This window comes from Balaenoptera physalus, assembly GCF_965194825.1.
Source record: "Balaenoptera physalus genome assembly, chromosome: 7".
Taxonomy (NCBI): Eukaryota; Metazoa; Chordata; class Mammalia; order Artiodactyla; family Balaenopteridae; genus Balaenoptera; species Balaenoptera physalus.
The window spans coordinates 42,128,963-42,145,614 of NC_138886.1; positions in this window are offsets into that span (position 1 = coordinate 42,128,963).

Sequence of the window (16,652 nt, forward strand, 5' to 3'; positions counted from 1 at the left end):
CTCAAGTGTGGCTATTGACACATTGGGGCTGATTCTTATTAAATGGATAAAAAGCTTACCAAATTTTGGAGAACAACAAGAACCAACAGTCATGGGAGAGAATTGGTCTTCTCACAGAGGGCATATGGGACAGGGATGTAGTAGACATTTTGAATATGCCTGTCGTGGCAGTTTTGTAATATGGTCACAAATTCTTTGGCATTTATCTGTGCTTGTGACTGCTTCAATAAGTATAGTAGAAGTGACACTATGTTCCTTGGTCACTGGAATGCTCTTTGAGCCCTGAGCTGCCATGTAAAAAGTCCATCTCCCCTGAGGCTGCCATGCTATGAGGAAGCCCAAACCACATGGACTTGTTGTGGTCAACAGTACCATCTGAGCACAGGTTTCAGCCATTTCAACCCAAGCATGAAACATGTTAGTGAAGAAGCCGTCTCAGAAGTGAATCCCCTAGCCCAGCTATTTATCAGCATCCAGCCATTTAAGTCGTCCCAGCTGAGAGCCCAGATATCATGGAGCAGGGAAGAGCCATCCCCACCATACCTCTTCTGAATTTCTGACCTACCAAATCTATGAGCATAGTAAAAAATTTTGTTTTACACCACTAAGTTTTCAAGTTATTTGATAGGCAACAGATGTTATGGACTGAATTATGTTCCCTCTAAATTTACCCTCAGTACCTCAGAATGTGATTATATTTGGAGATGGGCCTTTAAAGATATGATTATGTTTAAATGAGGCCATTAGGGTAGGCCCTAATCCAATCTGACTAGTGTCCTCATAAGAAGAGGAGATTAGGGCATACAGAGAGACCTCAGGGACACTCAGATACAGAGGAAAGACCATGTAAGGACACAGTGAGAAGGTGGCCATCTGCAAGCCAAGGAGGCCTCAGGAGAAACGAACACTGCCAACACCCTGTTCTTGCACTGCTAGCCACCAGAACTATGAGAAAATAAATTTTTGTTGTTTAAGCCACTCAGTCTGTGATACTTTGTTATGGAAGCTCTGGCAAACTCAAGAAAAATCTTTCTCTCCCTCATTCCTACCTGATTCTGCCAGGTGAACCTTCAAACTCCTATTTTGCTAAGTAACCTTCATCCTCATTCTTAACTTTTACTTAAAATCCAGACCTGAATGGCATCGTCTCAGAAATTGGCTTTGGGATTCAGGGAGAACTAGGGAATCTCCCCAGTGTGCATGCAAGGGCAGAAAGATCCAGTCTGCAAAGGCAAGTCAGTAAAGCAGACACCCAGAAATGAGCAGGTAAAAGAGGGGAGATTCTTAAACATTTCATTTTTCTAGTCTAATAGAACTTTCTTGAGGGCCAGCTGTATGCCATATATTCTGAGAAATGGCCTCATATACCTATCGTGAACCCTCTGTCTTGATTAAGTTGGCTCAAGTTGGTTTCCATGATGTGCAACCAAAGAGTCCTGAATAACCCACGTGTCAAGTTGAGTCCACCGGCAGTGGACATTCATGGGGTGGGGGCCTAGACAGAAGAATGTGAGAGGACTCCTGACCCCAGCCCTCACTCCTGACACACCCAGAAAAAAACTGGAGAGACCTTTGGTGAGGTCAGGAAGTCTTACATGAGCAAGTGGGCAAGATGAGTCAAGGAGATTTGAGGTATTACCAGAAACGTGATCTCATTTGTACCCATAGCCTTGAGAGGCCTGAGGAAATTTTAGTTCCAGAAAAACACATCGAAAAGAATGACAGAAACCTTTGACAATAGTGCCAGGCAGGCCAAAACCTAGAATGAACTGGATTTTTTAAAAAGTGCTAAGGAAAAAAGTCACTCCAGAGAGAAACACAAGACAAATTGAATCTGCTGGCAGTATGTTATGAAGTGGTTGGCCAGAATGAAAAACTAAGAATAAAAATAAAACAAAAACAGTGTTTCGGGAAGAAGCTGCATGTGTCAGAAAGAAAGCTCAGCTATGACCCAGCTGCTAGTAGGAAGGGAAAAGGGGGCAGCCCACACTCATTCTTAGCTTGTCAGTCCTGACCAAAGCCTGGTCCTATGGCAGGTCCCAAACACGCAATGGAAGGGTTCTCGGATAGGATGAGGAGAAGGAGCAATGCTGGAAACCCGGCCTGGGGAGGAGCTAGGGGGCCAGTACACAAACCATAGCTGAGTCCTAACCAAAGACCCAGAAGCTTCTTGTCCCTAAGCAATGGCACATGTATCCTGATAGAGAAGCCGACATATCCTGATAGGCACATGAACCCTGATAGAAAGCAACATATATCCTGATAGAAAAAACACTTACGTAAATTGAAACACTTATGTAAATTATTCTTGAATACTTGCATCCTAGGGGAGGATTATACTTCCCTGTGCCACTGATGTCAGGCCAGTCCATGAGATTCCTTCCAGCCAATGAAGTGTAAGCAAAAGTGTGTCATTTCTAGACAGTCACTTTTGGGCCCAGTGTGTGGCTTGTCATTTCTCCTGTTTCTCAACCATGAGACTGGCAACGTTCCAGATAGAGGCTGTTCCCAGGGTAAAAGCCATATGAATAAAGCTGCAATGACTTGTAATGAATGTGATGTGTAATGAGAAATCTTTGTGTTACCAGCCATTATGATGGGGGGGGGGAGCACTTGTTACTGCAGCATAACCTAGCCTCTCCTGACTTACAACCTGCAAGATCAATAGCTTTGGTGATGAGAATACAGCATTTCTGGTCACCAGGAAGAATCTACAGGCCTCAGGGATTGGCAGTGAAAGAGTATTTGGGGAAAAACCAGGGCAAACCCCGGAAGCTCAGGATCCAAGATATACATAAGAATTGGCTGGAGATAGGACTTCCCTGGTGGTCCAGTGGCTAAGGCTCCACACTCCCAATGCAGGGGGCCTGGGTTCGATCCCTGGTCAGGGAACTAGACCCCGCATGCCGCAACTAAAGATCCCACGTGACGCAACTAAAGATCCTGTGTGCCTCAACGAAGACCCAGTGCAGCCAAATAAATAAATAAATATTAAAAAAAAAAAAAAAAGAATTAGCTGGAGAGAGCAGAACAGAAGAAATCCCCTGGAATAGCAAGTATATTATTAATTTCTACTCCAACTGAAAATACAAAGGACCAATGACATCTGATAAAATAGAGGTTACTTTAATGAAAAGGGTTTGAGGGGATTTGAGATTTTATTTATTTTTTTTCTTATTGTTTTTGAGTTAGGTTCTGAGCCAAAAGGTAAGTGAGGATCAAACTGACTTAATTGAGGAAGAAGATCAAAGGGTGACAAATGCACATATATCCCCCTGAAACCACCGTTGGTTTTGGATTAGTCTTTGGAATATAGATCTACCACAGACCCACATACTATTTCTGTCTCCATTATAAAATCCAGTTCTAAGCCCCTATTTAAATAAATTCTCCATTGCAGCCTTGCTTTGCTTTATGTGCAAGTCCCTTTCTGGGGACAGGCAATCTGCCCCTGAAACTTTGCTTGGGGGCAAGGGCCCTATTTCCCCAGACACACATTTCCCTTCTGCTGTCTGCCTGCCTCCTGGATTCTGAGTGTTCCACATCAGATTTGCTTCTAGGTTCACTGCTCACTTGTGAAGATAGCAGTACCACTTGGAATCTTCTCCCTCCCACCTTCCTGGCCCTTTGTTTGGAGTAAAACAGAGACTGTTGGGACTTAGATCACCGTTCTTCACTTGCAAGCCCAAGACTCTGCGTCGTTTCCACATTCACTCAGTCTGCCCTGTGCTGCTCCCGCCAAGTGAGCAATCCTGTGCCCAGCTCTCCTCTCCTGCTGCTAAGCTGTGTTCGCCACATGTGAGCACATCACAAACTGCAGGGGCAGCTGGCATGCATGAAGGGACACCAGACCTTCAGACTGACTCAGCTATTTTTCATAAGCGAGCCAAACCAACAAGAAGGACTCCACCAGGTAGGTTTTGTAAGCAAGCTCAAAAAAGAATTACATGGGGCTTCCCTGGTGGCGCAGTGGTTGAGAATCTGCCTGCCAATGCAGGGGACATGGGTTCGAGCCCTGGTCTGGGAAGATCCCACATGCCACGGAGCGACTAGGCCCGTGAGCCACAATTGCTGAGCCTGCGCGTCTGGAGCCTGTGCTCCGCAACAAGAGAGGCCGCGACAGTGAAAGGCCCGCGCACCGCGATGAAGAGTGGCCCCCGCTCGCTGCAACTAGGGAAAGCCCTCGCACAGAAACGAAGACCCAACACAGCCAAAAATAATTAATTAATTAATTAATTAATTAATTAATTAAAAAAAAGAATGAACCTCTGCTAACATTTAAAAAAAAAAAGATGAACCTCTGCTAACATTTTTTAAAAAAAAGAATTACATGACTCCAAGATTGGGAAGATCCAGCCTGACAGGTGTTCATAGGAAATAGGCCTGGGGTGGGGTCTGTTTGACCACAGGAACCAACTGTCTATTGCAGTTGCTAAAAAAGCTTTCAAAGGAAAGGTGATATTAATCTTCCTCTAAATTGTTTTTGCCTGTCTATATCTGGAGGAGGCTGTGGGCTCTGGCTTGTCAGGGTGAGGTTGATCCAGGATAGCTGGATTACAATTTTAACTTGAGCAATGTCATGAAATTCACAGAAAGTTGGAGGGACTATTCTAGATTAAAGGAAACTAAAGAGTCATGAAAACCAAATGCAATGTGAGATCCTTTATTTGATCCTAGATTGAAAAAAAAAGAAAACAGCTGAAAAGGCATTATTTGAATAATAGGGAAATTTTATATGGTCTATATATGACATTATTAAATTTATTAAATTGCTGTTAATTTTCTTAAGTGAGATAATGATATTATGGTTTTGAAGACAATGTCCTTACTCTTAGGAGATATATGTTGTCATGATAAAACACTTAAATGTGAAATAATATGTTTCCAACTTTCTTTCAAATGGCCCAGAAAAAATAAGAATTACACATATATAAAATTGAGGTGAAGGATATAGGTGCCTATTGTATTAGTCTTTCAATTTTTCTGTAGGTTTGAAAATTTTAAAGAGGAAACTTTATGTTGAGAAACCATGGAGATAAGAGGCAATTTGGACTTAAAAAAATGAAGAATGAAAGAAGCCAAAATTTCTGTGTTCAATTATATGAGGAACTGACTCAGAGGAAAAGGATGGGACTTATTCAGAATATCTCCAGAGAGCAGAGGTAGGATCTAGGCATGGGAGAGACCAGAAAGTAGATTTTGGCTTGAAATAAAGGAAACCATGTAATAAGACTCTCACACCTTGGCTACAGCTAGCTCTAATAGCAGAGAGAAGACAATTTTAAGTGAGAATGTGTTTGTCACTTGATATGATATTTGGATTTTAACTACCAGAGAATGACCAGCAAAATCATGGGAGCTGCTCAAATTTTAACCCAAGAGCAAGGGAAGACTACCTCCAAGGAATAAAAGTTTAAAAAGCAGTAAAGAATTTAAAAAATTATTGAATAGAACTTATTCAAAATACTGAAAGCAACCTATACATGTACTAGATAATACAACCAGTGGTGTAAGAGATGATTCTACCTGATGTATAGATGTTGCCCCTTTTGATTTTCTTTCAACTCTTCTCAGTAGTCAAGGTGAAAGGCTCAGTCTTGGGGTTTTATATCTTCAACTCTTCCCCAGAACCTTCAGTAAGCAATAATACTTAGCTAAAGACTGAAAAAAATGATTTTTATTTAATTTATATTTATTTTAATGGTTGCCTTCTTTTAAAAGTGACTTTCCTGGACTTCCATTTGTGGTAGTTAGATATTTTTTCCATTTTAAGTAAATGTACTAAAGTTTGAAAAATAGAATCAACCAAAAAAAAATCATACCGAGGACCATACTTACTGATTTGGCAAAAAAAAAAAAAAAAAAAAAAAAAATGTGCAGGGAATATTTCAATGTTTGCAGTTTAAGTAAATATTGAAAGAGGTTTTCTTTTTCTCCCGTGTAATTGAAGTGCTAGAGGCCATTCACTTTCAAACAAGCCTTATCTTTATGGAGAGCTGCCTCCTTTGACGACAAACTTCTGAAGGTCTCCAGCGTTGATATGGACAGACAACATCTCTTCCCATGGGATAAGGTCAAGAAAGTAGTCTGTCTTCATGATTCTTTATTCACTGTCTTGAAACTTCTGCGACTTCCCTTGAATTGCAGTTCTTTGCACTCTGGTCTTCAGCTCTTCTGTTGCTTTCTCTTTGATGATTTCTAAGTCTTTGAAGACTTACTAGCAAATAGTCTAAGAAATGAGAAGGCTCAGGAACTTCCTTGATTGTGGCTTCCTGTCCAGTGCGTCCAATGCCTCAAGCAATGTTTGAGAAACATCACATAATATGGTGGCACCTACATCAGACTCAGTAACCTTTATGATCTTTTCCTTATGATCATTGGCCCTGTTGAAACATATAGATGCAAGACGGATATGTTACTTTCTTTGATCTTCTTCAATTTGTCCTACCATGTCTTATTTTATGCTTCAGGTGAGCATTTTTTCTCCTTTTAGTGTTTATGACTTCACATAAGGAATTTTTCTCTGGTTTAAATATCATACTATCATAAATAAGAATTAAATGGGAATTAAAACAAGCCTAAGTAAACCACTGAACCATCCTGCTTAAGAATATAGTCTTCTTGGTCACAATAGAATCAAATGGTCTACCCTATACAAATGAATCCTTCCCCATTACTGACCATTCAGTAACAGGAGTGGTTAATTATTAATTTCTTTTGAGCATCACAGTATAGTGTATCTTTGGATTTTGTTTTTAAACCAGAGAGTGTTCATAAATAGAAAAACAATATTAACACCTGATTTTCTTAATTTAAAAATCATAAATTGAGCATTTGTATACCTGCAAATGAAAGTATTATCTAACAATGAAAATACTTATCTGGTGAAGCAGCAATTTCCCTCTCATCGGATAGCATCTTTACAAATAGTGACTGGATGATCAAATGTTAACATTACATTAGTCAAGTAAGATGGTGGAACCATTTACCTTTTGACTAATTCAATATTATATAAAGTTTTATGGCATAAAAGAACCTTTTAAATAGAATGTTTGCTCTACTGTATCAAACAGCCTAATCAAAGGAGAAAACAGGAAGATGCTAGTTCTGCCAAAACTTAAATCAGACAGCACATTTTCTGAATTATTATCAAGTTGTATTACTAAAACCAAATTATTAAAACATTTGTCTGATGAAATCTATTTTTCATACTGATTTCCTCTGAATTTTCCCTGTAAAGTTAAGCTAGTGATATCTCATAAGAATATGCACTGTGGCTAGGTAAGTAAAATTTTTGAGATACCAAGAACACTCTAAATAATTCATGAAGTATCTCATGTCATATTCAGGCACGTCAAATTCAAACTTTTGTGTGTATTAATGATTCACTGTTTACTTATGGTCACTGTATGAAATTTTATTTTCATTTGAAAAAAATGTAAAATTAGTTCAGAGGAGAAACCAAGATGCCAGAAATGGGATGGACATAAAACTTTCCCTTTGATAATTTGTTTCACTATTTTGCATTAAAGGTTTGCAATGAAGTTGCTTGGATAATTAAATTACTTAGGAAATTTTCACCCAAATGAGTGAAGATAGCAGAAGTTTACTGTAAGAGCAAAAAATATTGTTCCTACGTTTTATATTGCTCTGTACTTTTTTCAAACCCAATTTTCCAGGGCTGAGGTTTCACGGACAACCAAACTGATTGTTCCACTCTCCAGATTTGCTTCCTGAAGCTCATCTGCCTGCAGCCTATCCCTAGTCAAGTGGCCTCTCATTGTCACATACATACTCAGTATAGCTTCTTATAGCTGTATGTATATTTCTCCCTCACCTGCAGTACGTTTCCTCTCCCTTCCACTTATTCACATTTGAGAGGAAGGAACTAACTGTATGGCTCCTCTAATACAATTCTCACATTTAAAAATTGAGAACCTGTACCCTAGCAGAACCATTTGGAGACTTACCCAATGAAAAAGTGTAAACCACGTCTCCTCTATGAGGTGTCATTATGCACATAGCATTCATTTATTTTCCTCTCACATGAATTCCCTCAAAAGCAAAGCCCTTCCACATCTTTGCCAGTACTTGGTACTGTCAGCCTTTTTTATTTTAATCTTTCTAGTGTGTAGTGGTATCTCATTATGGTTTTAATTTGCATTTCCCTAGTGATTAATAATATTGAGCATCTTTTCATCTGCTTATTTGCAAGTTGTTATGTCTTCTTTGGTGAAATGTTATTCAAATATTTTGCCCATTTTTTTGTATTGAGGTGTTGTCTTATTATTATTGTTACAAGGTTTTTAAAAAAATAATTATTTATTTTATTTATTTATTTGGTTGCACCAGGTCTTAGTTGCGGCTCCTGGGCTCCTTTAGGTGTGGCTTGCCGGCTCCTTAGTTGCAGCAAGTGGGACAAGTTTTTTAATATATATTTTGGGTACATTTCTTTATCAGTTTTATGTTTTGCAAATTTTCTCCTAGTCTATGGTTTGTCAGTTCATTTTTTAAAATGTTCTTTGAAAAAAAAATTTTTCAGTTTTGATAAACTCCAGTTTGTCAATTTTTTCTTTTATGGAGAATGCTTTTGGTGTCATATCTAAGAAACTTTTGCCTATCCCAAGAGCACAAAGATTTTCATATTTGTTTACTTCTAGATTTATAGTTTTAGTTTTTATATTTAGGTCTATAATCTGTCTTGAGTAAATTTTTTGTATGGTATGAGGAAAAGGGCTAGGTTTCTTTTTTTGCATTTAGATAATGCAGTTTTCTCAGTGCCATTTGTTAAAAAGATGATCCTTATCCTATTGGATTACCTTGGAAGTTTTTTTTTTTTTTTTTAATATATATATATATATTTTTAAATTAATTTATTTATGGCTGTGTTGGGTCTTCGTTTCTGTGCGAGGGCTTTCTCCAGCTGTGGCAAGCGGGGGCCACTCCTCATCGCGGCGCGCGGGCCTCTCACTATCGCGGCCTCTCCTGTTGCGGAGCACAGGCTCCAGACGCGCAGGCTCAGTAGTTGTGGCTCACGGGCCCAGTTGCTCCGCGGCATGTGGGATCTTCCCAGACCAGGGCTCGAACCCATGTCCCCTGCATTGGCAGGCAGATTCTCAACCACTGCGCCACCAGGGAAGCCCACCTTGGAAGTTTTATCAAAAATATATTGGCCATATAAATTCCCCGGCAGTGCAGTGGTTAGGACTCGATGCTTTCATTGCCGCGGACATGGGTTCGATCCCTTGTTGGGGAACTAAGATCCCGCAAGCCGCGCGGCGCAGCCAAAAATTAATTAATTAATCAATTAAAAAAAGGAATTCCCTAGCCGTCCAGTGGTTAGGACTCTGCGCTTTCACTGCCCGGGGACTGGGTTCAATCCGTGGTCGGAGAACTAAGATCCCACAAGCAGTGCGGTGTGGCCAAAAAAAAAAAAAAAAAAAAAAAAAAAAAAAATATATATATATATATATACGCCATATGTATAAAGTTTATTTCCAGACTCTATTGTTTCACTGATTATGCTTATCCTATGCTAATACCACGTTGTCTTGAATGCCGAAGCTTTATAGCAAGTCTTAACTCAAATACGTATGTCCTCTGAATTTGTTCTTTTTCAAAGTGGTTTTAGCTGCTGCCCTTTGCATTTCTCTGTGACTTTTAGGATCTGCTTGTCAATTTCCACACAAAAAAAAGCCTACTGGGATTTTGAAAGGATTGCATTGAATTGATAGGTTAACTTGGAGGGAATTACCAACTTAACAATATTAAGTCTTTCCAATCCACGAATATGAAATAAGTCTCTATTTGTCTTTGTTAATTTTTCTCAACAATTATTTATAGTTTTCATGATACAAGTCCTGCACTTCTTTGTTAAATATATTACTAAGTAATCTTTTTGATAGTATCACAAATGAAATTGTTTCCTTAATTTCATTTTTGGATTGTTCATTGTTAGCTTATAGAAATAAAATTCATTTTTGTACATTGATCTTGCATATTCCGGACCTTGGTAACCTAGATTATTAGTTCTAATAGGGTTCTTCTTTGGTATGTTCCTTAGTATCTTCTATATACAAGATCATATCATCACAAATAATACAGATTTATTTTTTTCCAATCTATATACCTCTAGTATCTTTATTCCTTACTGCACTGGCTAGAATCTCCACTACAATCTTGAATAAAAGTGATGAGAATGGGTATCCCTGTCTTATTCCTGATATTAGGGGGAAAGAATTCAGTCTTTCACCGCTAAGTATAGTGTTAATTGTTAGTTTTTCAGAGATGTCCTTTATCAGGTTGAGAAAGTTTGTTGAGAGTTTTTATCATAAATAGTTATTGAATTTGGCCAGATGCTTTTTATGTATTTATTGAGATGATAATAGAGATGATAATACGGTTTCTGTCCATCACTCTCTATTAATATAGTGCATTACATTAATTGATTTTCAGACGTTTAACTAACCTTATATTTCTAGGATAAACTCCACTTGGTCATGATATATAATTGTTTTTATATGGTGCTGAGACCAATTTACTAATATTTTGTTAAGGATTCTTTCATCTATATTCATAAGGGATATTGGCCTGTAGTTTTCTTATTATGTGTTTGTATATGTATTGCTTTTTGACTTGAAAGCAATATTGTATGTGTGCACCTTAAGATATACTCTCTCATGGAGTTTACAGTCCTGTTGGAAAGTCAGAAATAATTAAAGTGTATATATGTCCATGCCACTCTCTCACTTTGTCACAGCTTACCCTTCCGTAAAATAGATAGCTAGTGGGAAGCAGCCGCATAGCACAGGGAGATCAGCTTGGTGGTTTGTGACCACCTGGAGGGGTGGGATAGGGAGGGTGGGAGGGAGGGAGACGCAAGAGGGAAGAGATATGGGAACATATGTATATGTATAACTGATTCACTTTGTTATAAAGCAGAAACTAACACACCATTGTAAAGCAATTATAGTCCAATAAAGATGTTAAAAAAAAAGAAATAAGAACATAATTTCTTTTACATTTATAATTGTGATTGCTCTAAAAGAAAGTAATAATGTTATATGATTTATTTTTAAGTAACAGAACCAAGTGGAGAGGGGTAGGGGGGCACACTTAAGAGGGTAGTAAGGAAGACCTCTCCAAAGGAGCGACATTCAAGCTGAAACCTAAAGAATGAGGCAGCTGGAAAAGGGAGAGGAGGTGAGGGAGGTTTCAGACAGAGGTGACAACAGGTGCAGAGACTCCACTCAGGAAAAACTTTGATAAATTAGAGAAACTGAAAAACGTGTGTTTGAGCCACCTAAGAGAAGAGAAAGACATGAATGACTAATGGATTGCGGGAAAAGAGATGCACGACTGAAAGGTAAAATGCTCTGCTTCATATTCAAAAGGTATTGAATTCAGCCTTGAGCAAAATGAAAATGCCAATTAAAGAAGGCAACTAGTTGCTTGGATGGAAAGATATTTATTTCTAATCCTGTTTTCTGTCCCTTGGTAGGTTCTTAGAGGCTGAGGATGGTTGTACACTCACAAACCTCAAGATCCACCTGGTTGAATATGACTTCAGGGATCTTCAAACATCTTATACACCAAAACCCAAAGAAGAGAAGCCTGCCCACTGCAATTTGCTGGAAGTACTTGTATAAATGGCTCAGTGTGGCTTTTATTCTTTGATACTTATAAGGGTTTTCTGGCATTCATGGAGTTACATGCCCATTCATCTGTCAAAACTGAAAGAGAAATATTACTCAAGAAAGTGTTCAAAGGCACATGTCTTAAAAAATGCAACATAATAAGACAAGTGAAAAATACTAGGTCCTAAATATTCTAAGCATTCTGGGAAGCATGGGTACATTTTAAAACTGATTGCTGTTCTAATTCTCTGTGTATCATATTCATGGCTTTTAAAATTTTACTGATTTCTTTGATGAAGAGTTTAGCAAATGCAGAAATTGAATCTTAATTTCAGAATGCTTTGATTGCTTCTAATTGCTTGTTGTTTTTTCACGTGTCTGAGTTTAATATCACAGAAAGCTTTTGAATCATTAGCTCTGGAAACATAAGCCTGTCACTTAATCACACAGTACGTGAATTACAGGCATCCAGGCCAGCCAAGGAACCTGACCTGGAAGTTCTTTTCTAAGACTCAACTGGGAGATTCATCTGTCTTCAGCCATGCAAATAATTTCTCATCTTAGTGGAAAATTTCAGGATGCCCTCACAGCTATAAATTTCCAGGCTCATATGGAAAGTCATTGCCCCATCCACAACTGAACATTCTAGGGAATGGAAGAAGCTTTGAGTTATATTCACTCTGAAACAACAAGGAAGTCTTGAAGGTCTTGAGATGGGAAGGAAAGGGGCAGGACACAAACGCTACATAATGAAGAAGGGGCGCAGCGGTTGGGATGCGATGAAGACCGGCTGGAACGAGCTGCAAACAACGTGGCTGTGAGAATAGTCCAGGCATTGACCTTTAGCTCATTATACCTTCGTTGTAACACTAAAAATCACTCCCCCTTACACCTGACAGTTCCCAGGAGGACCAAAAAGGCCAAAAAGTGGTCAGTGGCCCAATTCCTGGGAAATGTCCCAAATAGCAAGAATATTCCTCCCACTCATTAGCCTATGAAATTAGCCCATAAAAACCTATGGCCCCATTCCTGGGGCCACTCTCACTTCCTGAGACGTCCACATTCTGCCTATGGAATGTGCATGTCTAAATAAACTTGCTTTCCCTTTACTCTGGCTGGCTCTTGAATTCTTTCCTGCCTGAAGCCAAAAACCCTCACTTGGCAGTCCGTCCTAAGGACTCCTGCGGGTCCCACGATGTGACATTTCCCTCTCCTGAAACAGTCTTATCTTGCCAGCCTCCTCTTCTCCCTCTCCCCGCCTGCCTCGCCACCCCCGGCCCCTGCAGCACTAACGGTATAATGCAGAGAGAGCCTTAAAATGACCTGTACCGCAGGTTGTGGTTAGCCCTTAGCTTAAGAACACAAACTTTGGAATTAGACCTGGCTTCAGGACTTCCCACTTTTAGTTGTATGCCCTAGGGAAAGTTATTTACTCTCTCTGAGTCTCCATTTCTTCATCTAAAGAATGGAGGAAATAATCTCAACCTCAAATGGCATAAGAATCAAACAAGATGATATATATAAAGCACATACCCTAGTTCTCGGCACATGATAAGCGCACATGAAATGGTAGCTATTAACGTTATTGCTATTGTTGTTTCTATTTCTTTTTTTTTAAGATTGAAGTATAGTTGATTTACAATGTTGTGTTAGTTTCTGGTGTACAGCAAAGTGAGTCAGTTATACATATATGTATATTCTTTTTCAGATTCTTTTCCATTCGAGTTTATTACAGGATATTGAGTATAGTTCCCTGTGCTATACAGTAGGTCCTTGTTGTTTACCTATTTTATCAGTATATATAGTAGTTTGAATCTGCTAATCCCAAACTCCTTATTTATCTCCCCCATCCCTTTTCCCCTTTGGTAACCGTAAGTTTGTTTTCTAGGTCTGTGAGTCTGTTTCTGTTTCGTAGATAAGTTCATTTGTATTATATTTTAGATTCCACATATAAGTGATATCATATGATATTTGTCTTTCTCTGTTTGACTTACTTCACTTAGTATGATCATCTCTGGGTCCATTGTTGTTTCTATTTCTAAGTTCTGTCTGCCAGTCGTTCTACACACCCAACCATTGGTGGAAATCTTTGAATCTTATCAGTGGACGGGAGTTTTAAAATTTTGTTACTCAACCCACTTAATTTACAGGTAAAGAAACTCATCTATCTATACAATATCTAAGAGGACACACACTTGTCCAAGTTTGCACTGAATGACAGAGCTGAAGTCTGTTGATTTTCAGGCCAGAGTTCAATTCTGCTCGAAATGCTCAAGTACTTTAGTTGCTCTTGAGCATGTGCAGAATTATTCCTCCTGTTTTCATATTTTTCTGATCACTTACAGTTTTAGTTCTAGCTTGCTATCATGTGCGACTTAGGCTAACCAATATATACTCATCTGAAAAAATCCGAAAACAGTGCAAAATAATTAGAAGATGAAAAATCTAATTGGAAGAGAAATATTTTGAAAATGGTACAAAAAGAGTACAAAATAATTAGAAGAAATATATACACAAAGAAATATTGTAGGAGAATAATGACTTTGTTATAAATGATGATAGTTTTCTTTTTAATTTTCTAAAGGACTTTTTCCAGGAAAAATGATGTTTGATGTGAAGTTTAATATATACTCTTCATACATGTATGTTTATATTACTAAAACTTTTTAAAAGTTTTTCTTTTTCTTCCTAAATGTTTCAGCTAAACAAGAGTGAAGGTTTTGGAGAAGGGAGGAAGGGGAGAGAGACCTGGTGCTATTTTTCCCCTGTGACAGAAGGGAGTTTACCAAGAAACAGATGATGGATGCCACACTGTTGGGTGGTGAGTACCACGGTTCCACGGCCAGAAGGACTTCACTGAAGTCCAAAGCAAAAGAGGGACTTCAGTAAGTGATTCTCGCTTATAGCTACAACACTGAGCTGGGAGTTGAGGAGAAGCGTTCTTCTCTTGTGCTAGTTCAGCATCGCCTCAGCTTTGTTCTCTTGGGCCTCCAGCCCGTAGTGTCACCAACTCATCCCTGACCTGGGAGAGTGTAGCCCAGGAAATTTACTGAATACGTGAGAACAGTACTAGTACTGCTATGGTTACTTGGATCAAATTAAGTATTATAAGATGAAGTAAGATTCCTTTTATTCTTATTTACATAAGCAAAATGTGCTAACTGCAAATAATTCAAATAACATGAAAAACCAAATCCTCTTTACCCACAGTATGTGGTACCTTGCTTTTTTCTTTCTTACTTGACCATATGTCTTAAAGCTCTTTTATGAAATAAATATAAATCTACCTCATTTTTTTCAGTCATCATGTAGTATTCCACAATATAAATGTACCATATTTCATCTAACCCTTCTCTAACTGAGGAAAATTTCTGTCTTTTTCCAATTTTTCTTTATTATAAATAAACCTTCAATGACTAGCCATGTTTATTTTATGAATATCTGTGAATGTTTCAGAGGAATCGAGTCTTAGAAATGGAATTAAGAAATCCAACAATATGCTTATTTTAAATTTTGATAGCTATTTCTAAGTTGTCATCAAAAAAGATTGTACCAATTTACACTCTTAAAAACTGTGTGTGAAGTTGCCCATTTCCGCCTGATAATACTGGTATCAATCTATTGAGCTTTTAACAACCTGATTGTTTATAAAGTACACCTTGTGGTTTATTTTGCATTTCCTTTATTTTGAGATTAAGCATCTTTTTATATTTTATCAATGTTTTAATTTTTTATGGTTATCTCTTCATTTCTTTTTCCCAGTTTTACATTTTATGTCTTTTAATAATTTTAGGAGCTCTTAATATATTTTGTATATTATACTTTGCTTTACATATTTTACAAAGACTTTCACTAGGACCTTTAATTTTAGAGTCTTATTTCACACAGAACTTTAAATTTTTTGAAATAAGTTATTTTTATTAATGGCTCCTGGAATTTGTATCTTCCTTAGGAAGGCCTTCATCACCCCCTAAAATTATAAAAACTTATATGCTGTATTTTACTCAAGTTCCTTTCTGATTTGTTATTTTTTTTAGTTTAGTGTTTAGAGTTTAATCCACTTGGATTTTGTGTGTATGATGTGATACTGGAATCTAAATTATTTTTTTCAGGATTTCCAACCCTCTCAATATCATTTTTGAACAATCTGTCCTTTTTGCTCTGATTTGAAATGCTCCCTTTTTATATTCTAAATGTCCCTTTGTCCCTGAATTGTTCTTTTTGATTCAATTTGTCCTTGTTTTTATTCTGAACCAATACAACATTCTTTAATTAACATACACTTGGCATATTTTGATAACTAAAAAGTCAGGTCCTTCCCCATTGTTCTTTGTTTTTTTTTCTTTACAGTTTTTGGTTGTTCTCGTGAATTTTCTCTTCCACATGAACTCTAAAATCAACTTATCAAGTTCAATAAATCTCCCGTTAGGATTTGTATTGGGATTGTATTGAATTTATGGATTAATTAGCAAAGTTGACATTCTTAAAATATCGAATCTTTCCTCCTGAAATATGTATAGCTTTCCATCTCTTCAGGTCTTCTTTTGTATCTTCACTAAAATTTCATAGTTTTCCTCATGTGGATCTCACATTGTTCTTGTTGATTTATTCCTGGGAGATTTTTTTAAAACTTATGTTGTCACTGGGAACAGGATCTTTAGATTTTGGTTTTCTACAGAGAAAAGCATATGAGAGCAAAAAGAAAGCAGGAGTTGAAAGAAAAGGAGAGAGAAGAAAAAGAGAAAGAGAAACAAAAGGTAAGATGAGATGATACAGGAGGAAGATGGGAGAAAATGTGATGTTTATTGAGTACTTATTATGTGACAAGCCCTGTGGCAGAGGCGTTCACAAGCACCATTTGGTGCACTCTTCCTTGCCAGGTGGCTCGTCCGAGAAAATGAAATTTGAAAAGGTCAGCAAGGGAGCATGGAACAGGAAGCAGAAAGAGAACAGGTTTGAAGTGAAATCTGGGAACCGATCCCAGATTCCATTCTCACCAGCTGTGATTTTTGCTCC